This window comes from Pongo abelii, chromosome 12 (assembly GCF_028885655.2).
Source record: "Pongo abelii isolate AG06213 chromosome 12, NHGRI_mPonAbe1-v2.0_pri, whole genome shotgun sequence".
Classification (NCBI taxonomy): Eukaryota; Metazoa; Chordata; class Mammalia; order Primates; family Hominidae; genus Pongo; species Pongo abelii.
This window is the reverse complement of record NC_071997.2, coordinates 73,440,041-73,464,799: the sequence shown is the minus strand read 5'-3', so window position 1 is coordinate 73,464,799 and position 24,759 is coordinate 73,440,041. Positions and strand designations below refer to the sequence as shown.

General features: G+C 38.2%; 1 long non-coding RNA gene across 3 annotated transcripts in view; it reads left to right on the top strand.

Annotated features, from left to right (window-relative positions):
* Nucleotides 1–16,145, top strand: part of LOC134759704 (uncharacterized) — a 515,755-nt gene extending 499,610 nt beyond the window's left edge. For all 3 annotated transcript variants that reach the window (XR_010136287.1, XR_010136286.1, XR_010136285.1), the window contains 4 exons: nucleotides 8,197–8,278; nucleotides 9,269–9,567; nucleotides 13,272–13,411; nucleotides 14,293–16,145. This is a non-coding gene — a long non-coding RNA (uncharacterized LOC134759704). The remainder of the gene's footprint in view (nucleotides 1–8,196; nucleotides 8,279–9,268; nucleotides 9,568–13,271; nucleotides 13,412–14,292) is intronic.
* The last annotated feature ends 8,614 nt before the right edge of the window (nucleotides 16,146–24,759 follow it).

Sequence of the window (24,759 nt, the reverse complement as noted above, 5' to 3'; positions counted from 1 at the left end):
GACTTGGGTCTAGCCCTGGCTTTGAACTTGGCCAAGGATTTTTTAAATTCTTGGCCTGGATGTCTTCATCTGCAAAATGACTAGATTTGGCAAGAGGCTCTCTCTAGTCTCTCCCAGCAATAACATTCTGTATTTCTAAAACATGTATGAAAGCTTTGACCAGTTCATCTGGTCATATGTACGAATCAGTTGCCGTCTTCAATGTTTGCGTGTCACAGCTCTGACCATTGTAACTAATAGCAATGTTGCAGATAGTGGATGCAGACCTTGGAAATCTAACACCACAAGGAAGAGAGAGATGCGAGTGTATCTCTTGTTTATAAGATTTCATCTTGTCTCACCCTAGACACATATACCTTCTGTAATTAAACACTAAGGAAAGCGAGAAGCCAATGAAAGTACAACTGAACTTATGTTTAAATAATATGTTTCCAAAGTGTCACAGACCAGGCAAGTTTATCTTTGAGCCAATTAAATAATTCTAGCTCCACTTTGGCCTCTTTTGTAATTGCTGTATTTTGTGACACTTACATGTTAATAGGTAATGCATGTTTACAACTGTGTTGTGGTGCTCCCATGCATCCAAACATATTTTCTTGGGCAAATGAAAGATTTTGATTGACTTCTGTTTTCTGAAGCTGAACTCTATGGATATTTTAAGAGAAGGAGATTTAAATTAGAGTTTAGTAGTATAGGGTCCTCCCTAAGAATTTATTTCTAAAGTATAGTTCATCTATTATAAATGCCTTGGCCATTTGTGCTATATGCAGGGATAAAAGTTTTCTTCTCCTGTAGCACAAAGATAATTTATAAAGGTCTTGTTGATTGTGCAAACACAGGGATGTTTCCCTTCAATGAGAATTAATACTGTCTGTCTATAGAATGGCAGCAGTATTCAGCGTGCCACAAAAGTTCCTGAAAACATCGTATTTATAATGATTGTGATAAGCTGTTCCATCCTCCTGGTATTTAGCCTTCATGGTAACTTCTTTTTGATGAAAAAATATAGAGAATTATGCACAAAGGAGCAGTTTTTATACTTGTAATGGAAATATTAAAAAGAGACCCATTTTTACAAATTGTCTATCTAGTAGAGATTTTACAGCATCTGTAAAATATAGACACTGCATCTTGCAGCACTGTTTCTGCTGTTAGGGTGTGTGCTGATTTGTATAAGGTGTATATTTTCATATGTGTGCTCTGGGTACATTATATATATTACATATAAATATAAATCATGGTACCCAAAGTCTCCAGGGGACCCCCCCCCCAGCCCTTAGTCATCCAGTGCAAACCATGAAAGTCCCCTAACAAACAGGATTAAAATTCACTCCTTTCAACCATCCCAGGCATTTATTCCTTCCTTTTCATTGAGCTACATTTGTCTGATTTAACAAGATAAGATTTGAGTGCTGATGCAGCCCGTTGTTAATGTAGCAGCCGCATCCACCATACCATCGACACTCGGCATCAGAGGAATGCATAAATCAGGTATTCAAAAAAAATTAGATATGCAGCACACCAGTTTTATAGTCCCAGACTCAGAAATTGAAATGGCCCAGATTAATGTATTATATCTTACACACTGTCCGAGTGAATCAACTTTAATATATTGAACAGATTCGCAGAACAAGACTTTGTTATCTAAGGAGCACTCGGAAGAAGGAATTGACCTGAGGATTTGATTTGGTTCAGGTAGTTCATGTTGTACAGCAGCATTTGAATAGTTTCACATAAAAATAAAATTTGTATTAGAAATATTTCACATCATTTCTGGGCGCATCTACACGGCAGCTTTGCAGAGGGCCAATATTATAGAAACAATGTCCGGCCAAGATATGATTTTAACCTTTGCTTCTGACATGGCAAAACAATATAATTGTAATTTTAATGCAAGCTGCTGTTTCTCAGCAAGGCAGCTTGTACAGGCTGACTTTAACTAGTTTGGATTTTGACTGGAAATGAAATGCCCATTGAATTGCTCATACAATAGAAGCACCACAATTTGTAGCATTCCATTCCCAAAGGCTCAGTTGGGGCTGAAGCTGCTCTGTGAAGAAGCTGCTTTTTATACTGTTGGATGCCTTTCCAGGAAAGGACCGGCCTGGAAGCAATGCAAGGTTGTGAGGACAGTATCTCTTTTCTTTGCCAGGCTGGGATAGCCATGACTAGGAAATAGTTTTGGGATTTGAACTCAGAGATGATGTGATCTTTCCCCTGATCACCTGCAATAGAGGAAGGATGGGAAGAAGAAGAGCAAAAATTGAAGTCTAGAGAGAAATAATCTGCATTTGGGGAATACGTGCCAAAGTGTTTCATTCTTCCACACTTTCTTTTTTCTGTTTTAAATGCAGCCACATTCTAGAGGGCCCTCTTTGTGTAACTGCAAGACCTGCGGGACTGTGCTCTCTTCCCAGGGTGACAATGATGGAGCCTGAAAGCATATCTTATACTTATTGGCAATGTCAGCTATGCAATCCACGACAGACTATAAACTCCCCCCTACCCAGAGGTGGCGTTCTATTTAATGCATTTGATAGAACAAATGCTAGCAGTAGTGACGATTTTCTCATTGAACTCAGAAAATCTTTGTTATTTCTAAAGTGCTTGGAATGAGAGAAATAGGCAGAGACAGACATTAAATGTAAAGACAGTAAATAGACACAAAACTGGTCAAACACTAGTTCCTGTTACATTTACATGCAAGGTAAACAAGAAGTCAAAAAAAAAAAAAAAACACACATACTTCATCCTTAGGACAATACTACAGCCCTTGTTGGCAAAGATTCTTTTGCCTATTTATTTACCCAATTAGTCTTGCCTGTTTTTCATACCTTTAATTTATTCTAATTTTTAACTAAAAGGCATGCTTTGGTTCATTCAGCCAACCCCATAGGTAGATGGCTAATGTTCCTGGTTTTTCTGTGGTTGGTGGAGCTGTACGTGAACATGTCTGACATCAGAAATCTGACTATGCTTTTATGACTGTTTCTGCTTCTGTTTTCACCTGCCCAATTCTCCCTTTTCAGATGTCAATACTAATGTTTTTATTGACTGGAAACCCAGACCTCAGCCCTCTTTCCCTTCTCCCCTACCAACCCAATCCAGGCCGGGACCCACTGATGGAAGGGGGAAGCTTGTCCCCTCAGGGTCTTGGACTTGGAAACCATCTGATGGCCCCTCTGAGGACACAGGTCAAGGCCCAAGATAGTCTTTGAGCAGGGCAAGGGTCAGCAGGGCGAGGGTCCCACGTGTCACTTGCCATATAATTAAAGACACTGGCATTCATTCCTCTCCTTGCATCCTGCTTTACCCCTTGTCCCAGTGTTTGCCTATTAGCTTTTTAGGTACTGATTTAAATCTATTTTTCCCAAAAGAACTCAAAGCTCTTTAAGACTGTCTTTTTCATATATTCCTCATTCTTAGCACAGTGCCTGGCACATAATAGGGTTTCACTAGAAATCAGTGAATTCATGTATTCATTCACTCAGTGAATATTTTTGAATGCCACCTCTGTGTCAGGCACTGTTCTAAGCTCCAGGGATACAGCCGTGAACATAACAAAGCCCCTACTCTCACAGCACTTACGCTTTAGGGTGGGAAACAGATATTGGCAAACAAACAGATGTTAAATGAGCCATATGAAATTACCAATATATGACCAGATGAGATCTAGAAAAATAGAAATTTCATATGGTCTGACCTAATACACAGCATAGCATGTGGAGATAATGAACATATCAGTGCAGTCATGGTGTTTGACAACATTCTCTGAGCCATGTTATGATTGTAAAGGTTGCAGCTCAAGCTTAGTCTACTTTTACATAATAAAATTGTCCAAAAATCATCAGAAAAAAATGGAGCACCATTAGTCAGATGGAATATAATAGTTGCTCTCATGGCTATTGAAACAACAATCATCGTATCCTGTTATGTGTATGCTACTCTACAGAGTTGGCATGGCAGAGCCAGTCCTTTTTTCTGTACTTGGGGGTCTCAGCATGTCCTTAGAGCCCTAGAGAAGCAGCCTGTGCCAAGGACCTGTGTGGCCCAGGCTGGGTCTCTGGCCAACAGGATTCTCATTGAGCCACAGTGACTCTTCTCCCTCATGGCTTGGGCCCTTCACCATAGTTCTGGTAAGTAAAGCTGCCATTCTGGGGAGAGTGATTTGGGGGCTGGTAAGCAAAAGGAAATGAGACCACACAATGTGTTTCCCCACCTCCTTGCCCAAGCTGAGGAATGAATGCCAGTGTCTGCAATTATATGGCAAGTGGCACATGAGACCCTTCTCCCCGCTGACCCTTGCCCTGCTCAAAGACCATCTTGGGCCTTGACCTGTGTCCTCAGAGGGGCCATCCTATGATTTCCAAGTCCAGCACCCTGAGGGGACAAGCTTCCCTCTTGCAGGCACACTTGGGGCGTTATTTCTCATGGCATGTTCTTGTAATATTCGGCTTTGACAGCACAGTCCCTGAGCATGCATAGGAAGGTGTCAAAAAAGTGCTAATATTTCTGCTTGTTCAGATCATTAATTTTCTCAAAGAAATACTAAATAAAATGACTTTTATTTTTTGAGACGGAGTCTCGCTCTGTCACCCAGGCTAGAGTGCAGTGGTGCGATCAAGCTCCGCCTCCCGGGTGCACGCCATTTTCCTGCCTCAGCCTCCCAAGTAGCTGGGACTACAGGCGCCCGCCACCAGGCCCGGCTAATTTTTTGTATTTTTAGTAGAGACGGGGTTTCACCGTGTTAGCCAGGATAGTCTCAATCTCCTGACCTCGTGATCCACCCGCCTCGGCCTCCCAAAGTGCTGGGACTACAAGCGTGAGCCACTGCGCCCAGCCTAAAATGACGTTTTTAAAAAGCCCTCCTACACTGCTGTTTCTAAAGTTTTATTTTTAATCTTGTGCCCTTAAATGGCTCTTTTTCCCTTCTACTTAGAATTATTTTTCCAGATTAAAGTTCATAACTCTTTTATAAAATATATATCATAAATATTTTTGCATATTTTAAAAAATTATATAGCAAACAGTGATGTTTGGGAGCTTTTGCTAGAATTATAAAGGATTTTTTTTTTTTTAAAGGAAGTCCAAAGCAGAGGGAAGCTGCTGCAGAAGGGAAAATGATGACTTTCTGCCCCTCTGTGATCCTGGGGTTGGTAGATGGCTTTTCATCTCTAGCTCACTGGAACTGACTGAAGGCAGAGGTCATATGTCTTACTTGGAACATCTCTATAGTGGCTGGTACAGGGCTGTGTGCACAGGGTAGGCTAGAATGGCATTTATAGAGAAATCATCTCAGCTGTCACTTATTAAGCACAAGCAATGTGCTACATCTCACCAGACCCTACATTGGGAGAATATTCTTCCCATTTTACAAATAGGCAAACTGAGGCCCAGAGGGTTCACTGGGTGTCTAAGATTACATAGCTAGCAAGTGACAGAGAGGATCCAAACCCAGGTCTCCACCTCTAAAGTCCTTGCCCTCTCCACTCTATTACTAAGCTTCTGACATGGTCGAGTTCTCAAGAGAGGGTAGGTACATCCAAACTGTTGAGCAAAAGAATGCATTTGTCATTAGGAAGTGGTTGAGTTACTCAACTCAAATTAAAATCAGGGTCCATTGTGTATCTATTCTAGGCTTGTTAGGGTTCATTTTCCCCCCTTTCTCAATAACTTGAGCCTTCCTGAGACCTCTGTCCTTGACCCCACATACCCTGACATCTGGCAACAGGAGACCCTCATAGTAAACTGCATGATGGATGAGAACTGCTCTCCTGCAACACCCCTTCCTACCCTTGTCCAAACAGACAACTCTTAGAGATCCACAACATCTTTCAGCAGTCATATGACATTCTGTTCATTAAGATAAAAAATAAAGTGGCTCCAACCCCCAATTTATGGATTTCCCCAAGGTTTCCAGAGACTTGGAAACAGGAAATGCTATGTTCTCCCAGGCACCTCAAGCTCTAAATTCTTGCTTTCTCTGAACTCTCTCCACGATGCTTGGCTATGCTAATGAGTACTGTCATCATTCTCTCAAGTACCACAAAATTGAGTTATTACACATAATATGCATTTATTGATGATGTCCCAGTAGTGGAGAGGGATTACAGCACAGAAGAGAAAACATCTTTAAATTGACCATGTGACATCACTGCTCTTACAGTTCCTTGAACATCCTCATTGCAGGGTGTATCCTCCCTGGAACTCAGTCCCTGACCATTAAACTGGGGCTTGTTCTTCCTGCTGTAACCTTTTTACAAGCATCTGTTCTCCCCTCAGATCTCCAGCCTTACTCCAGTCCTCCAAGCCTACCAGAGGAAAACTGAAAATTCCTGTAAAGTTATTCTGCAGAGTGACTTAAGACCACCTTTTCTCGTTTCATACTTTGCACAGGCCTCTAATTCTGTATAACTAAAAAGACTAACTCACTGGTTATCTTCAACCATCAACCATCTACCACTGAGATGATTTCAGGAGCTTTTCTGGAAAGCACAGTGTGCTCCCATCATCTCATTTCGTACATCACATCTTGCCCCTCATACTGACTCTTTTTTTGTACTACTAGTCTGATTTAGGTTGATCGCATTCTAGGAGTCAGCTAGTAGCTGACTCCTTTCTCTCTCCTCTCCTTTCTCTACTCCTTCCACATACTTGCTTAATGTTTTGGGAATATTTTTGGACTCCAGAAACCATGTTTGGGGAATCCTTGAAGCCATTACTCTTTAGGGGCTGAGGGCTAGTCTGTCAATCAATGTGCTGGGCCTCTGGTTGGTTTTTTCTCTGTCCTCAGCTACCCTGTGATACAAATGCCACATGGACATGAGCCTAAGTCACTTCTTTCCATCCAGAATGAGACCTGATTTGGTTGTAATTCACATGCAAATATGCCATCCCCAGTACCTTAACTAATCTGTAAGGCAACTATACATTTAACCTTCTAAATAGTGATAATTTAAATGTCTGCTACATATTAAACATTTTCTAAGTGCAAAGTACCATGTCTAACATATATCATCTAAGCTTTATCAAGCAATGTGTCATAGAAATTGTTAGCCCATTTTACAGGTGAAGAAACTGAGGCACCATGAGTTTCATAGCTTGTACAAAGTTACAGAGTTAAAAAGAAGGAGAAAAGATTGCAATTTGAGCTTTTTGTTTCTGGAGCACAAGTTCTTAACCATTCTTTTTTTATCATCACCTGTCCCACAAGTGACATATAGATATCTACTCCAATTCCCATGTGATAAAAGGCTATCTTTATATGTAATCTAAGCAAGTGAGCCCATGGCTATAGGTCAATAATGGACAAATTCACCAGTCCATTAAAGCAAGTAAAGAGAAATAGAGGTTCCACAGAATCAAGCATTTTTTTTTTTTACTATATCTAATCTTATCTTTGATTTAATTATTTATATTCCTGGAACAGCCTCTAATATTCACTTAATAAGCTAGCTTCATCAGAACATCTTTAACAGCTTATTGCCTATTTATCCCTCCTTTGTTTCTCACTGGAAATTTCTTGCAATATATCCTAGCCTGGAGATCATCAAATGAGTCAATTTTTCTAAAGTCTATCAAGCACTGGGATCATGTCTGTGACAGCTAGTTGTGGGAGTGGATAGTTGATTTTATGGTGCTTTTAAAGGATGATGTTTGGACTATGATTCAGAATGCTCTTTGTTGGTTATCTTACATACTTAGAATGTTTTAGGTGTGCTTACTTGAACAGCATGGTTCTTTTATGTGCCTCCTTTAAAAATGGTGCTCTGCTGGTAGAAGGCCTGGTGAGTCATCAGTGCATGGTGATGGAGAACCACACTTTAATGAAAGCAAGCTGTTTGTGGGCTCCTGAAGGACCTCTTACACTTAGGCTTGCAGTTACCATGAGACTTCACAGAGGCCACTAAGAGAGCCCTTATTTTCTAAACACCTTTAAGAAAGGGGGTACAAGGATCTGAAAGAGACTAAGAAACTCTTGGCAATGTTCTCAGAGCTGGTCTAAATAGCACCAACATTAAAAAAAAAAAGTTAAAGTAGAAAACTCAGTCAATCAATCAACTAAATGTTTTGATTTTCAACATCTAGGTACATTCAGCATTGGTCTCATGGGAACAAAGCCATAGTATTTTCTTGGCCAGTGTTCCAAATGTGGTGGAGGGACCTGGATATTCTGGAGATGTTTTTGTCTTTCAGATGGTGAAAAGATTATCTTAAGCTTGGAATTAAGTGATGAAAGGGACCTTAGAAATGATCAACTCTAAATACTTCTTTACAGGTGAGTGCCAGTGAGGATATGACGTCGTCAGTCTTAGTCACATTGCTAATTCCAGAGGCAAGAGTGAAACAAAGTTCTCCTGCTTCCAGTTGCATCTTCATACAGTTGTCATCCTGTATTTTCTTTTGTAAGGGGAAAGAAAAGTGGCAGCTGGAATACTCCACCTTTGACATTAGTTAGATTTTTCTGTTTCCAAATATAGACATGATTATGCCTGCATAGGTGAGATTTACAACACACGTTGGGCCATCATCATGATCGTCCAGTATGTAGGATGAATACATTGTATGTACAAAGCTCCAGACCATGCCCAAGAGAATGAGAAGAGCTGGAAGACACCACCCCACACTTTATCTGATGGTTGTGCCATTGGAAACAATCATTTGTGCAAACCTAGTACTTCAGAGAAAATAACACAGCCTAAAGAAAATCAGGCCTTGAGTCAAATGAATCTTGACTGTGTTCAGCCTTCCCTGAAACCCGTCTTTTTTCCTGAGAATGTGTATGTAAAGGAATTTTGAGAATATTTGAAGAATGCCAATAATTATTTTTTTTTAGTGTAGTTAAGAAAAGGATGTGTGTGTGGGAGGAAGAGTAGACGTGCAGTGACTGCACTAACAAGTATGGTCCCCCCAATGTATATTTAATAGGATAAGGACGGTTTTTTGAAGTTAATGGCATAGAGTTACGATTAAAGTATATGTGATATGAGGGATGTAGGAAAGTCCAACAAATAAGAATGTATGGGCAAGTTCATACAAAGAAGACAAGACTAATTTTATTAGTGTGGTCATTTTTGTTTTAAAGAAAGTCCTGAAGGATTCATATTTTAGAAGATTTGCTTCCAAAGATGCCATAATCTTCTAAAATAATACTCTAAAAATCAATGTAAATGTAAATGTAAATGTTCGTTTCTAATATGAATAAAATTAATCAAACATTTGTTACTATTTCATATATCCAGGCTTTATTATATGCCCTTCATTTTAGGAAAATTGAAAGCAGTTAAGAACCTGCCCCCTGCCGTGGAGTTCTTGGTGCCGTGAGTTGGAGTTTTTGGTGCCTGGGTGCATCCCCAAGGCCACTGGTCTTCAGATGTTTCTTACTTGAGAAGAACGCCTCCGCCTCCTGGCTCTCCCACCAGTGGTACTGCTACCACCACACACCAGCATAAAGCACAGATTGCTGCCCAGCTCCTTGGAGAGGGGCCAGTGCATTTGTCAGGAATTGAAAAGTTTTGGAGCCAGTTCGAGGACTTTCTGCTGCACAAAGTGTTGGCTGGAAGCATGGTGAGTATTAAATGGGATGTTAATTTTCATGAATATTTTCCCCATGGTTGTAGCTTGTGGTCATTGAGCAATTTAGCAATCACCATGTGGTCTGTTGGACACACAGCCTGGGTGAAGTTCAAGAAATTAGAAGCCAGTCAGTGGGGACAAGGCCAGAACTCAAATTCATGTGTTTTCAATTTCTTTCTTTCTTTTTTTTTTTTCTCCCACCTCAGGGGATGGTTGCTTCTTTATTACAACTTAGGTGCAACCATATGCCTGGGATCCCTTTGTACCACCCATATTGATGTTCCTTCACATTTTCACTCATTTCATTTTAGCTCATGTCTGTCAGACTTGTATTCTGGCTGTAAAATCCATGATTCAATGATTCTTTGCCAGTTCATTCTTTGCCTCATCATGTAGGGTAGATTGCATCATTAATTCTAAGGACACTTATGTATGGTACAAGGCATACACGATTTCATACTTATCTTCAAAGTGAGAGGGGTTTGTTGGAATTCTGGAAATTACAAGCCTGTAAGAGAAGAAATTTTGATACAACGACTATGGAAAATCAGGGTCCTGTATTTGACACGAATACCATCTTATGTTTTTACGGTACCTTTCCTACATCATATGATTGCAATTAACTTTCACAACACTTTGTGAGACGTCTAAGGCAGGAACTCTATCACAGTTCCTTCATTACCCATCCTATAGTACTTAGAAGTGAAACTACGTTGCTCAAGCTGACACAGCTAGGAGTGGAAGACCTCCTGCTCCACCCACATTCTCCTTCCTCCCTATCAGCCCTCCTCCACCTCAATACCCAAGCTGTGTCATTAGAAATTTGTTATTGATAACAAAAATAGCACAATTCTCCCATGACTTATTTTTCTCGGTTTTTAATAAATTGTAGCAAGTCAAATTTTTATTCCCATTTATTAATATTCCTGCATGCTTTCTTGAAGAGAAAGAGAGTGGATGGAAATATCATATATGCTCTAGGACAGCAGTCCCCAACCCTTTTGGCACCAGGGACCAGTTTCATGGAAGGCAATTTTTTCATGGACCAGAGATGAGGGAGTGGTAGGATGGTTTTGGAATGAAACTGTTCTACCTCACGTCATCAGGCATTAGTTAGATTATCATACGGATCACACAACCTAGATTCTTCACATGTGCAGTTCACAATAGGAGTTTGTGCTCCTATGAGAATTTAGTGCCACTGCTGATCTGACAGGTGGCAGAGCTCACAGTAATTCTGGCTCGCCTGCCACTCACCTCTGGCTGTGCGGCCCAGTTCCTAACAGGCCATGGACAGGTACCAGTCTGCAGCCCGAGGATTGGGGACCCCTGCTCTAGGAGTTGTGTGTGACACACAGATGTCAGCATATCTCATTGGCACCATCTGAGGAATGGGTGTAGTGTGCAAATTGATATTTGACATATTGTTGATGAGAGTTTGCATACCCTCTGCTGTGTTAGCCACTTCTGTCTACTGTCTTAGGAGGAGATATTTAATAGGGTCACTTCGATGATTCTCATTATTTAATTGCCACCCATGGTAGAACCCCAGAAATGAAATTTTTTGATATTCTCTTTTCCAGGATAGAATTCTCTGACATCTGAAGTTGCTTTATGAGAATTAAATAGTAAAGGAATCTGAGATGAATCTCTAAAAGTTCAAAAATAAATTATGTTATTTGTTTAGCCTATGAATATTTACACATATAATCCATAATATATAGTAAAGCACATTAGCTGTATTCCCAAATATATATATATATGCATATATAGAAAATATATGAGCAATCCATTTTTATTCAATATTGTTGGAAAATCAGTTGATCTGCATATGTAAAATTTTGGCTTCCTTACTTAAAAACTTACCTTTTAAGTATTTTAACAATTTTGATGGACTTTCTTTTGAACTGTTTTACATACTTCTCTTTCAGGAAAGAAAGAGAATATGGAACTCATTTAGTCCTTTTTGGAAGGCTTGTGTTAATACTATAAACAGAATTTATTTGCTCTGTTCTCTGAACACCTTGAAGATTCTTTGAGACATTCTGTCCATTATATTTTTGCGGCTCTTTTCTTACCAGAATAACCAGTCTAGTGTTTAGAGGTTTTAGCTTGATGATCTCTAGCATTCTCATAATTTGCTTCTTACCTGCATTGAGCTGCAGCTCACGGTATAAAAGCATTAGTATTACGTGTAAAGTAAGAGTTAATAGGCCCTGAATGATTAGAGTACATATAAATTATGGGGGCTTAATGTTGTGGAATAATAACCCTGAATTGCTGATTCTCAGGCCCCCTTTTTCCACTTTCTCTTTGGTTTCCAGGTGGGATATAAAGAATAGAGGTTGCCTAATAAGTGAAGTGTCACTCTCCATTAAAAAACAATGAGGTGCATATGAATGCTTTAAATCTTACTGGGATTAGCAGTGTTTAGTTTGGGATGACCAAGGGATAAGCAGGGAGCGCTTCTGGCTGTACATAAGAGAGGAGTGTTTTTATTTGTGTTTGTCAAGGATGAACTTATGAGCAAACTACAAAAGGACATTGCCTTTTTAACGGAGGCTCTGGCTTGTGTTCCTGGGAGCTTCGCAGCGTTTGTTCGTAAAGCAGCATGAAAGAGTTGATTTTCATTTTATGTTGTGCTTGTGAGGCATTAGCATGATGTTCTAACACTTGTAAATGAATACAGCTCTCGCCTAATCTGTCATTTTAATGCCTTATAGATTTTATTTCACTCGGTGTTGTACCAGATTCTCAATAATAATAATCAACTGCTTTGTTGTTCTCTTGCAAAAATTAAATTTCTGCAGTGAGTGTGCAACTAATAAAAGATGTTGCTTGAGGAAACAAAAAATAAATATGATGAATCATAAAAGTTGGGTGGGGGGAGAAGGGAAGTTGCTCCTAGATGAAAGACAATTACTGAACCAGTGGTGAATGTGTCTGATTCTCATATTGTCAACAGCTTAATAACCCTCACAAAGTCTTTAGCCACACTACTTATATCTGAGCATTAACCTCATGGACTTGGCATTTCCCACAATTTCATTGAAAAGCATTAAAATCAAAAGGTGAGGTGGTAAAATCACTATTCTCTTTGCTTTGCACCCTAGATAAGTTTGCTCAGGGTTGCCATTTTGCCACACATACATTTTATCTTTTCCTTGTCATGAGCTATCCAGGAGAGCGGCATCAAGGCAGCTGTGTGGGACTTGGAGTATTGGCAAAGACTGCAAAGTGGAAAATAAACAGTGTGTCTATCACCAAGCTACAAGAACACAGCACTCAGAGCAGTGAAATGACAGTCCATGGCAAGCAACTAATTGGTCACCAGCTTTGGAGGAAATACATTATTCCAGACCTCTGTCATTTACCATGTTCTTTAAACTAGAGAAAAATCTGCCAGGTTGAAGTGTTGGCTGCAACCCCCAAAAGAAAGGAAATAGAGAGTTAAGACTGCAAGGCTGGGCAGGCACTTTGGAGACTGAGTAATTGAAGGCATCCATTGCTAGAGAAAGAGTCAGTTTCCTGAGACATAATGAATTCACCCCATTGCGCACAGGTATCGTGTGGGTCCAGCACCAGTTGTGTGATGAATGTTGTATTTCACATAGCTTCTGCCTGAGAATACAGGCTCAAGTGAATTCAGCATGTGACCACATTTTTATGAGAGCCGTCCCTTTTTTTTTTCACAGTTTGTCTCTCTATCATTTCTCTTGGAGAGGTTGATACATTGATGAGCTACGGAAAGCAAGAGGGAACATGCCCATCTATTAAGAGGAGAAGAGAGCCTAAAACATACACATTCACTAAGGAAGAGAAAGCCAAATGTGAGGTAACAGACACTCACAGTGCTAGACCTACAACTGGTCAATTTAAAAATATTCAAAGTAAGGAACTAATGCATAATCAGATTGACTTAAGCATGTGAACCTCTGTCCCAAACTGGACATATCATATGCAGAAGAGAAGGAATAAGAAGAAACTTCTCACACAAATACGCATTTTATTTATGTATTTAAATGTGCAGCCACATAGACTCTCCCCGTTCAGGTTAGCTTGGATGAATGAGGCCTTAGTGTGCACTAAGATTGTGAATTTAAAAAGCCAGAGGTCTCGATAGCAATAACTGGTTGTTCATCTTAATCCACAGAAGTATGTAATCTGAAAATTATAAAATAGTTTAAAATCATGTATGTTAATAGCTTTATAAATGTAAGCACTGTTTCTTTGATGGGCCTTAAATGGCCCATAAACTCTTTGGAATTGTACCCTTTAATGTGTATGGATGTATGTACATTTTAGAGACGAAGAAGATCAGTGGTTTTCCTTGGATTCTCTAACAAGTACAAGACAAAAAGAAGCCAAAAACCTCTTAATTGTGTATACTGAAAGAAAAAGAAGAAGAAAAGAAAAATAATAAATTTTAAGGAAACCTATGATCAATTGTTCATGAACGTCAGCTCTAAATAGGAAAAGATTTATTAAAAGTAGTTTTTAAAAGTTGTTTATTTTTATAACTTGCTTTTAATCACAAGAATCATCTTAGAATTTCATATGGAATCCTTTTGCATCCATATGACTTCATTTCCATTTTTAAAACAAATATATAACCTAAAAGATGCCCAGACTATATCTTTGTATTCCTAATCTATGTGTACTATTGTGCTCGTATGCGCATGCACTCTCTCTCTCTGCCCTCTTTTGCCTTTTCAGAAACAATAACACATGGTTTGCCAAAGAATCTGCATTGAATAATACTGGTGGTGACCACAAGAACATGCCTCTCTGACTGCAAGGAACAAGAGTGACCCAGGGTTTCAGCTGCTGCCTTGGAAATTCATCACAGTGCGAGTCTATGCTTCCCACGGGCTGCTCCCAGCCTGTGAATAAGCCTGGCAACTTTGTTGAGGCAGGCCTATTTCTGGAGATGCAGGATCCTCCGATGGGCGAATTTGGCTCTAGGACTGCTTGATGGCCTTGACAGACTTTCCTTAGAAATGCATGGCAATTTAGGATTCCTCCACCCTTCCCTCTTTCTCTCCTTCACCTAGGGTCAGACTTGCATCATGGCCTGAAAGTTCCCCCAGCCTCTCCTGCCCTCCTCCTCATTTTCTTTCACAGGCATATCCTCTAATAAATTTCTTGCACATTGAATCTCATCTTGGCATCTACTTATTGGAGGATCCGAAAATTCACATTTTTAACACAATAATAAAATTCACATTTTTTCATCATCCACTATATGCCAAGTAATGTGTTACTGTGTAGTCTCATTAAATCCTCTCAAATCCAAGAGATAAGAATTACATTTATTTTACAAGAAGAAAAGCAGTCACTCTGAGAGGTAAAATAATGTATATGGCAGTAGATTGCAGAGTTAGCATTTGAAGAATGTTCGGTTCTACTCCAAAGCCCACCACAAAACTCCACCACTAAACCACAGCACCTTTGGAGCAATTGGAATGACGATTCTGTTCAAATCATATTAATACCAATCACTGTATTTGACTTTTTCTTTTAGATATGGCTGTGATTGAAAAATCATGGTCTTTGTATACAGTCACCTGTTCTATCTGGCTTTGTTTTGGGGGATTGCCATCTGAAATTCCTGACTTTTACCCTGGGAGGGGCTTGTGCAGAGGATCTGAGTTACTCATCTGAACGGACTGCCTAAAGATGCCTCAGTTTGTGTTTTCTGTGCATTCACTCAGCCTCCATAGCTAAACTGAGATGCTGGGAATGAGAGACTGTTCAAGGAGTAGAAGCCTTGCTTCTAGCTTCTATATTCCTCCTACCACCTGTGACTTTTAGCATTGTCAGGGAAGTCATGAGGTTAGAGATGATTTTTTTTTTTTAAGAAAATGAGAAACATAAATGTTCTCTTTTCAAGGTTTCTGTTTGATAGTGTTTGCTAGACAAAGTAGAATTTTCACAGTACAAGTCCTTAGCTCAAGAGCTCCACTCAGTCAGCAGTTATTTCATGTGCCTTTTATCCAGCCTTTCTCATTTAAAAAAAGGAAAAAGAGAAATTTATCCACTCAAAGTGAGCTTTTTGCTAAACTTGTGTCTTTCCCTTGTTTGTCATGTTAATTACATCCCAAACAACCCTATTGCAGAGAATTCTGCAATCAAACCCTAAAGTCCCATCAGATGTACAGTGGCTTTTAAAGTGGACTGATTTTTTATGTAATAATAAATTTAGTGTTATGCTTACCTCTAAATAAATGCGGATTCTGCTTCTTAGAATACCTGCTACTTCGTGTATCGTGTGACCTACTATGGTAAGATGTTTAACCTCTCATTTCTTAATTTCCTCACATTTAAGGCAGAGATAATAATATCTCCTCTATAAGGGTTATTATGTGCATGTGTTATATGATATGCATTTAATTCATGTAAATATGTGTGAAATAAATAACCAGATCTTGCCCAGTTAATTTTTGGTGAGGCAATTTGACAGTTCTATTGCAGATAGACGTATTCAGCAAACTATCCATAAGAGAGAGAGTTTATCTGAAATCGCTTTGCCTGGACAATACTTGTGGGTTCAGATACCTTTAGGAAGTGATTTTAGGAAGATACCTTTAGGAAGAGATCTCAGCTGAATGAACATAGGTAGGTGCTCAATGAATATTACAAAACTAAGTCAACAAGGGAATGTGGCATAGAATGAGCTTGGTCCTCCAAGGTGAAAAAGCTAATGCCTGCATTAGTAAAGGGTTATTCCATTAACTCATTTTCAATTAATACAAGACGAATTATTCAAGTATTACTCAAATTCCCTTTAATATTAACATTGTGATGGAGATTACATATTACAAAAACATTTGAGGATTAAACCAATGTGTAAGTCATTAAAATTATTCTGTTGCAGGGGTGGGGTGGTGAGGACTATTTTATTACTGTGCAGAAAATTCCTTGCTCATCTAAAGTGAGATCATACTCACCTTCTAGCCTTGTCTACTTGTTTATAAACTCCAGCAAGCAAAACAGTGCCAAAGGACACACAGAAATTTTCCCAAATAAAGTGCTAAAATCGTGGTCAAAATGTTGGCAGTATAAGTGTATCACGTGGTATGTTAATCATAGTTACAGACTGACTGGGAAGTATTAGTTTAAGGGGAAAAAAGACAAAGAACTTTACCTGTCTTAAATAGAGAATTAAACTCATTTTGGAGGGAGAGGGTTTGAAGTGGTTCATAATTGGATGATGTTGGCTGGTTTCATCTCAATCCTGAAGGGATCTAGAAATACAGTAGGGTCCCACATTAGCTTTATATGTAATATGGAAGCAGCTTAATGGGGCCTTATAAAGCTTAATTCAGCACTCTTATGCAAGAAGAAATGTGGTCATAACCCAAGGACCACCTAAGAATGAGAAATATTAATAAAAGGAATATTTGTGGGGTCCTTGGCCAAGCTTTGGTGTGGATCTCCAGAAAATTTATGAGAGAGGCAAATGTGCTTTTTTTTTTTAAAGCCACTACTACGTTATAATTCTGCCATGTAGCATAGTTATATATGCACCTATTGTATTCCCTCTTACTGGATCATCAGCTCATTATAGGCCAACATTTGTTCATTATACAAAACATGTATTAAGTTCCCATTTTGTTCTGAGTGCTAGCAATATAAAGAAAAAGAAAAAAAGATAACATTGCTGTTCTCAAGAAGAGTATCATCTAATGGTGGATGTGCAAATTTAATTAAGAATTAAATTCATATCTCCTTGTGCAGCAGTTTCCAAAGTGAGGTATGCACATTGAAGGTATGGAAATTTCATATTCCGTAATATGATGACATTATATGATATTTGATAATAATAGAGCATCTATTTATATTTTAAAATGAGAAATTATGTTTAATATTGAATATGTGGATTTACATATATTACATATATATCGTTGTTTGTAATTATATATTAAAAATACTTTAGTGATAGTAAGATAGCAGTTGGAAGACAAATATTATATATACCCACTGGATGTCAGTAAACAATTGTTGAATGAAAAGACTCATAATCTCAGGTTAGTAAATCTTCTTATTGTCGCAGGTACACTAAAATCTACTTGTTGTCCTTTTAACCACGCGTGCTTCCTCTTCTGCCTATTGCCCCATGAGCAAGTTCCCTCAGTGACATATCTAACTCATTGTTTCCCCTGCATTGACCAACCCAGAAGTCCTAATTCAATCTTGAGTTGAATAGAATTGAATTACATTGCTTGAACGCATTTCTAATAATGTTTTCATGAGGTAACACATAGCAAGATTCACAGAAGGTTCATTTCAGTCCCCAAGTGTACACATTTTGTCTGAAAAGTTCAAGTTAGCCTCTATATTAGTGAACAGATATGACAACCTCTGTGGATCACCAAATACTAGAAACAGTAGTCATGATTAGGTTTCTAATTTTTCAGCCCCAGAGTTCTTGTTCTACTTACTGATGCCACTTCAAGAAAGAAAGTTAGTGTTTATTTTGAGGGGTTATAGCAAGATTTCTCAGACCATCAGGATAGATATTTGGGACCCATAATTCTTTGTTATTGGAGGGCTGTCCTGTGCATTGTAGGGTGTCTAGTATTATCTCCATCCTCTACTCACTAGCTGCCAGTAGCAGTTCATTCCCCTCCCCCATTTGTAACATGACAAATGTCTGGGGATATTGCCAAATGTTCTCCGGGGAGTAAAACTGTCCCCATTTGAAAGCCACTGGGTTAGGGTAAAATAGTATGAGGCATTAAAAAATGTACAGTGTAATTTAGCACGCAGCAGATTAACTATGTAATTGGGTTCAAATGCAGTGTGAATTTCTAAAATGTGAATAATCAAAAATGATGTATTTGAGAGGTTAGAGTCAACTCCAATCCCCTGCTAATCACATTAGTTTTGAGTTGTAAATAATAACTTAAATCTTACTTCCCTCCAATGTTATTTAGCCAGGGGGGACAGAGGTTTTGAGTGGTAAAATAGTAAATGGTAGAAAGAGTAAGGTGGAAGATCTACAGATAATATAACAAATTGGTGAAGGATGATTAGTAGCATGTTTTCTGAATAATCAAATGAATCAAGGCTATCAGGAAATTCTATCGCTCATGACATCCACTGGGAGGTGTGCCCAGAAACAGCCAACAAAAGGTAGCATAGTACATAGGAAAAGATGATCCTTGGAATCTCATTATTAAAAAGTGGCTCAAGGTCGGTTTCCCAGCACATTAGCAGAGTGCATGTTTTCTGAATGAGCTAGCTAATTTTACTCTAAAGGCTTTCTCTAAATTCTAATTGGAGAGTCTTTAAATCTTCAAACATGAAAATGTTGGAGAAGAGATTCAATTATAAGTGAATTGAAAATAGGAATAGATATGCTTGACCAATATGTTTCTCTTTTCCCGTGAGAACTAATGGAAAAACATCCAGCCTACCCCAATGGGTTTGCTGTCCATTTGCTGGATTTATGTCAGATGGGGAATTACTCAGAATCCAAGATACTGCAAAATCAACTTGGGTCAAAACTGTCAATTATATGGAGAAATTATGTACAAAATTAGGATTTCAGAGACCCAGATCTTTTGGCAGATAGCTAGGTCCTGACGCTCTTTGAAATCGGAATATAGTACAATGACCCTCTGGGGTAAACCTTCCCATTAAATTTGCAATTCTTCAGTGTTTGATACTGTCCGGGGAGCAAACGAATTAAGACTTTCTTTTGTAAAATTTTTTTTTTATTTCTACCTGGCCTAAATTCTGATTCCTGCTTCTCTGTGGACTGCAAATGGAAAGGTTCATGTCCTATGGCAAGTGCCATCTGTAACTTATGCTTCTATAAATTTAAAATGGCTATAGTTTATTGTTTTGTCACTATGTGTTACATCTACAGATTGTTTAAATGAAAAAAGGAAAAAAGGGCTCTGTATGTATGCAAAAGAACATGTAATTGGATGCAAATAAGCAATAAGGCAAAGAAAAGACATTTAGCTATTGCTTGTGTAATGTGATATAGGTTTTGTTATATACATAACATATTTATTTATCATATAGCAACTGGATGCGCAGACTTTAAAACCACTTGAATATTAGATTTTGCATAATTGGGAGGCTGCCGTCACTAGTCCGTAGCACAAAGTCAAAAGGCATTTTAGGAATTGCTTACAATGAATTGTGGGTCATTTGAAATAAATTTGTAGGAAGCCTATTAAATCTCTTTCTATCTCTCCTCTCTCTCTCTCTTTCTTTTTTCGCTACAAAACGCCCTAAAGATCATTTCTCTAATGCATTGGTCTGTCAAATCTGTATAAACAAGTATAAATGTTAAAAAAGTAAAGAATACTAATCAAGAGACACAAGACGTACACTGCCTAATAAATCTTGCCTTCAATTTGTTTGTCTAGTACTACAAAGGCAGAGGAGATATCAATTAATATAGGCAAAGAGGACCCATAATTTATAATTAACTGGCAAGTGGTTTGTAACAAACAGCAGCACAGAGTCTAATAGCCGGTAGAAAAATAACTAGTGTTGATTTGTCCCTCGGCAAATTAATAGAGTGCTTATCAATGACAGGGTTACATAAAACTACTAAATAAATAATCATCAGTGAGTTCGAGTGAAGCAGATCTTTAACAAGCTTAATCTGAACCTCTTGACATCTGTAGACTATGAAGAGATTAAATGGTAAGAAAGAGAAGATACAGTGTGCACATTGTAAGCCTGCTTAGTAACTGTACAAGATCATGTTCTTATGTAATGAGAAATAAAGAAACATTTTTATTGCAAAATTACATTGAAAAATGATTTTCATTATAATTAGAGTGAAAATTATAAAAGATATATCAAGGAAATGCTGAACTGGAATTCACCAGATGAGAATTTCACTACATCTCTTAACAATGAAAACACATCATTTTAGTCACTTTTGATATATTTTTGCTCGTTTGCTTCACTTTTATTACTCACCTTTGTACATGCCACATGTTCCAACTCATATGTCACCACCACTACATCCGTGAGCTTGTTTTTGGTTATTATGGTTCCTCTATAGAAGAAAATTAATCAAGGTTCTATATTTAAATGGACATTTCCACCCTGCCTTTCCACCTACCCTCCCCCTAGGCATATATATGAAATTCTCAGTTTTTTTGTTGCAGGGCATTTTATTACTCCTGGTTTGGACTGTGCATCATTTGCATTGCTGGGAATTAATAGACCTGTATAATACCTCAGGTCTTGTCTTTTCTATAAGAAAATATTTTTAAATTACCATCTTTTGTAGGCATATTAACGTCATGATACCACTTGGGTTTTCAGCACTAGGGAACTAAACAATGCCTTTTTAAGATTGATATAGATGCACATATATAGTTGGAGCATCTCACAAATGGGGAGATCCCCCCTAAATTTTAAATAGAAACCTGATTTCTAGTGGGATAAATATATATTTCCATAGGTGTTCCTGTGAGAGACAAAACATGATGTCTTCGTCCATTTGTGCTGCTATAAAATACCCTAAGGCTGAGTATTTTATAAAGAAGAGAAATATTTATTTTCTCACAGTTCTGGGGTCTGGGAAGTCCAAGATCCAAGATTCTGGCAAGTTTGATTTCTGGCAAGGGCTGCTGTCTGCTTCCAAGATGACACCTTGAACACTGCATCCTCATATGGTAGAACAGAGGGGTAAAAAGGGACCAAATACTCTGGGAAGCCTCTTTAATGAAGCCCTTAATCCCATTCACGAGGGAGGAGCCCTCATGACCTAATCACCTCCTAAAGTCCTCACCTCTTAATACTGTTGCATTGAGGATTAAGTTTCAACAGCGATTTTGGAGGGACACAAAACCATAGCATATTCAAACTATAGCACATGCAAACATGGGGCTAGAAAGTCATGAGCTGCATCCAGTGTCCCATTTTTGTTTAGGGCAGAACATATCATTATTACAATTTCCACATTCCTTGGGCTTGGGGATGCCACCTCTGTAGGGGTTCACCATTAGACTTGTCTTTGCTCTACTTACGAGCTGCTAGTGAAGATCAGCTGCAGATACGATTGATCATTTACATTTTATTTTTTGGATATGTCTTATTTTCTCATGTTAAATATTAGCTAGCACCAACAAGAGCTGCTAAATATTCAGTGGACATGTGTGTGTTTGTCTTTAATGTGCTTGGTAACTTACAGCAAACTACTCTGTTGGAGACATTAAATTACTTGACAATACTCAAATCTTAGTTATCAGCATCACTGCTTTCCTGAGCTTCAGACTGAATTTCCAACAACCTTTTGGGCATCTCACCCATAATATTCTAAGAGAACTTTATATTTACATATTAGACACTCAACTCATAAGTTAGTGGCATCATCTTTCATCACGCCGTTCAAATTTAAGTAGGAGACATCCTTAATTTCTTATTCTTCCTCATGTTTTCTATACACTCTAAAGCCATCCAAATGAATCACTATATTCTTCTATATTTTTATTATTTGTGTTTGAGACGGGGTCTTGCTCTGTCACCCAGGCTATAGTGCAGTGGCATGATCATAGCTCACTGCCGTCTCAAATTTCTGGATTCAAGTAATCTTCCTTCCTGACCTCCCCAGGTGCTGGGATTACAGGCATGAGCCGTTGCACCCGGCTGATATTCTTTAATTAAGCATCTAAAAGCACTCTCTTGTATGTCCCTTCCTGTTTATTTCCGCTGTCACCACCTTGATTCAGGCCCTTATTATCTCTTAGCTGAGATTTTGTAATAGCTTCTGAGGTAAGAATAATGACCCCCCAAAGGTGCCCAGGTCCTAGTCTCCAGAGCCTATGAATATGTTACATTACATGTCAAAGGGGAATTAAGATTGCAGATGGGTTTAAGGTTGCTAATCAACTGACTTTAGGGAGATTATCATGGATTATGGCAGTGGGTCCAATTTAATGACAGGGATCTTTAAGAGTAGAAGAGGGGGACAGAAGAGGAGTGAGAATGATTTGATTTAAGAGGGACTTGACCCAGTGTTGCTGGCTTTAAAGATGGAGAAAGTGGCCATAAATAAAGGACAAGGAAATGAATTCTCCCAACAGCCTCCAGAAGAAAGGCAGCCCTGCCAACACCTTGGTTTGAGCCTAGTGAGACCTGTGTCAGACTTCTAACCTGCAGAACTGAAAGCTAATAAATTTGTGCTGTCTTAAGCCACAAAATTTGTGGGAGTTTGTTGCAGCGGCAGTAGGTAAACGAATACAGTCACCAGTTCTTAGCCAGTCCCCTGGCCTTTAGCTTCCTTCTTTTGGATCTATTTTCCTTAGTTTTACCAAAATTATCTTTAAAAATACAGATCTGGCTATGACACATTCTTGTGTTAAATTCGTTGATGGTTTCCTACATTGACTAGGATAAAATTGCACTGCTTTATCATGGCACACAAGGCTCTGCGTTATCTGTTATCAGTTTCCAGCTTTTATGCCTCCTATAGGTTTGCCCCTCCCTCATACTCCCCCTTCCCCACATTCCAAAAAAAATGTATTCTATACTCAATACTTATTAGCTTACTCAGTTTCTGGAAAACACCAATAACCTTTATAGCTGCTAAGTGCTTGTTTATGCTGGTCACTTTATGTGGTATGTTCATTTCCTTGCTGTCTCCCTGATGTGTTTACCAAGCACATTCTTTAGTGCTGAGTTCAGGGATCTCTTTCATGGCTCTTTGCATGATATGATTACTCCTCCTTCCACAGCTGCTCCCTGTCAGACTAAGTGAGCACCTACTATATCCCAGCCATTCAGTTGTTCTAAACATTTTACAAGTATTAACTTGTTTAATCCTTGTAACAAGCCTATGGGAAACAGATATTCTCATCTCTATTTTGTGGCTGATAAAATTGAAACACAGGGAAGATAAGTAATGTTCCCAAGTTATAAAGCTAGTAAGAGATGGAGCTAAAATTCAATCCGAGGCATCTGTGACTCCAGAATTTGTTATCGGAACAATACTCTGTACCTTCAAATACCAGTCAAGTTAGTGAATAGGGAGAACATCTGCTTTTTTGGCTCTGTGAAAATAGGAAACTTTTTACTGAAGGAGTGGACGACATGATATAGCCCCCCCACTCTCTGTGGTCTCATTAACTTTGATATATTTGGTTTATCAGGCAAAATCTGTTCATGCCAAAATTGTATTTTCTAAAATGTTTTTGAAAATGCTTACATCTATGTCCATGAAGGATTTGATCAGTAGTTTTTTTGTAATGCCCATTTTTGATTTTGCTCTCAGACTAATGCTGGTTTCATAGAATGAGGTGGGAATTATTCCTTCTTCTCTGATTTTATAAAATAATTTATGTGAAATTGGCACTATTATTATTTTCTTATATGTTTGGAAGAATTCACCAGTAACGTCATTAGATTTTAGAGTTTTCTTTCTGGGAAAGTTTTAAACTTTAAAATAAATAAAAATATGTAATAGGGCTACTCAGATTATTTATTTCTTCTTGAGTGAGTGTTGGTAGTTTGTTTCTTCAAGGAATTTTTTCATTTCATCTAAGATGTTGAATTTATTGACATAAGGTTGTATATAGTATTCCCTTATTCTTTAAATATCCTGAAAATCATAATGATGCCACCTCTGTATTTCCTGAATTTGGTAATTTATATCTCCTCTCCCTTTTTGCTAATTAATCTGGCTGTAAGTTTACCAATTTTATTGATTTTTTTCAAAGAATCTTCTTCTGGTTTTATTGATTTTTTAAAATCATTTTTCTATTTTCTATTTCACGGATTTCTTCTCTGATAGTTATTATTTCCTTTCTTCTCTTCACTTTACCTTTTTTTGTGTGTGGCTGTTGCTTTTGTTTCTTATGGTAAAAGCTGAGTTTATTAATTTAAGACCTTTCTTCTTCTCTTATATAGGCATTTTCTGTTATAAATTCCCTCCCCAACCACCAGTACTGCTTTACTGGAATTCACAAATTTTGATACACTGTGTTTTCATTTCCATTCAGTTCAAATTACTTTCTACTTTCCCTTTTGATTTCTTCTTTAACCTATGGTTTATTTAGAAATGTGTTAAAATTTCTAAATATTTGGGAAATTCATTTCTTTTGATTTCCTATTTAACTTCCTTTGAAGTTAGAAAACATATTTTTTAAGACTTGAGTTCTTTTAAATTTATGGAGACATATTTTTATGGCTCAGAAGTTAGCC